A 1271-nucleotide genomic window follows, 5' to 3' on the forward strand; every position below is an offset into this window, starting at 1 on the left:
TTTTTTTTTTTTTTTTTTTTTTTTTTTGAGGGGGGGTTTCTTTGTGTAGCCCTAGCTGTCCTGGAACATGCTGTATAGACGAGGCTGGCTCAAACTCAGAGATCCTCCTGTCTCTGCCTCTCTAGTACTGGAATCAAAGGTGTGTGCCACCACTGCACAGCTGACTTAACATGTTTCACATGCTCAGAAGCCACCTGTAACCTGAAAAGGAGAGTTCTGGACAATGATCATCTTTCAGAATTTCTTTGGAAATTGTTTCATGCCTCCAGGCTAGCCACAAACGCTTAGGCTCAAGTGACCCTCCTGTCTCAGTCTCCGGAGAAAATGGAGTAATAAATTATGTGACCTACTCACTTTTTGCTGTTTCAAAAAGATTTGCTTGTGAACAGTTGTCTCTCTTCTTCCACCACCCCATTTTGGGGACAAGGGTCACAAGTAGTCTAGGGTGGCCTCATGTATATAGCCAGACATGGCCTTGAACTTCTGATCCTCCTGTCTCAGCCTCCCAAGTGCTGGGATTATAGTTGTGAGTCACCACACTGGGCTTTGCTAGTTAACACTGTATTTGTTTAATTTTGTTAATACAGTTAACACTGTATTTATTCTTTAGTTGGTTGGTTAGTTTCTCGGTTTGTTTGTTTCTTTTTTAAGAATTATTCATTTATTTGAGGTATATGAGTATACTGTAGCTGTCCTTAGATCCCTCTACAGATGGTTGTGAGGCACCACATTGTTCCTGGGAATTAATCTCAGGACCTCTGGAAGAGCAGTCAATGCTCTTAACCTCTGAGCCATTTCTCCAGCCAAGTTTCTGGGTTTTGAGACAGGGTTTCTTTGTGTAGCCCTGGCTGTCCTGGAACTCACTCTGGAGACCAAGGCTGGCCTTGAATTCAGACATCTGCCTGCCTCTGCCTCCAAGTGTTAGGAGTAAAGGCATGCACTACCACTGGCCTGGCGCTTGTGAACTTCTCACATGTGTTTCTCTGGGCAGGTAGTTAAAGTACCTTCCTAGGAATTGGGGTTGCTGGTCTTGGGGTGTGGTCACCTCCAGATGAACAGGACTGTGCCAAGTAGCACATGAAGTGTCACAGAGTTCCTGGTGCTACACACACACACACACACACACACACACACACACACACACACCCTACACGGGAGTGCGTTACCAGCAGTCTGATAGGAGCCCCTTCATCTTGGCTTTGTAGGATTCTATGAAGAGGAAGATGGAGCAGCTGAGACAGGAATATATGGAAATAAAGGCTGTGGTCGAT

The 1271-nt window shown here is 45.2% G+C and overlaps 1 protein-coding gene across 3 annotated transcripts in view; it reads left to right on the forward strand.

The window, feature by feature from the left end:
• Window positions 1-1271, forward strand: part of Trim25 (tripartite motif containing 25) — a 66753-nt gene that overhangs the window by 6594 nt on the left and 58888 nt on the right. The window lies entirely within an intron of this gene.

The sequence above is a fragment of the Mastomys coucha genome, unplaced genomic scaffold (assembly GCF_008632895.1).
Source record: "Mastomys coucha isolate ucsf_1 unplaced genomic scaffold, UCSF_Mcou_1 pScaffold5, whole genome shotgun sequence".
In the NCBI taxonomy this organism is placed as follows: Eukaryota; Metazoa; Chordata; class Mammalia; order Rodentia; family Muridae; genus Mastomys; species Mastomys coucha.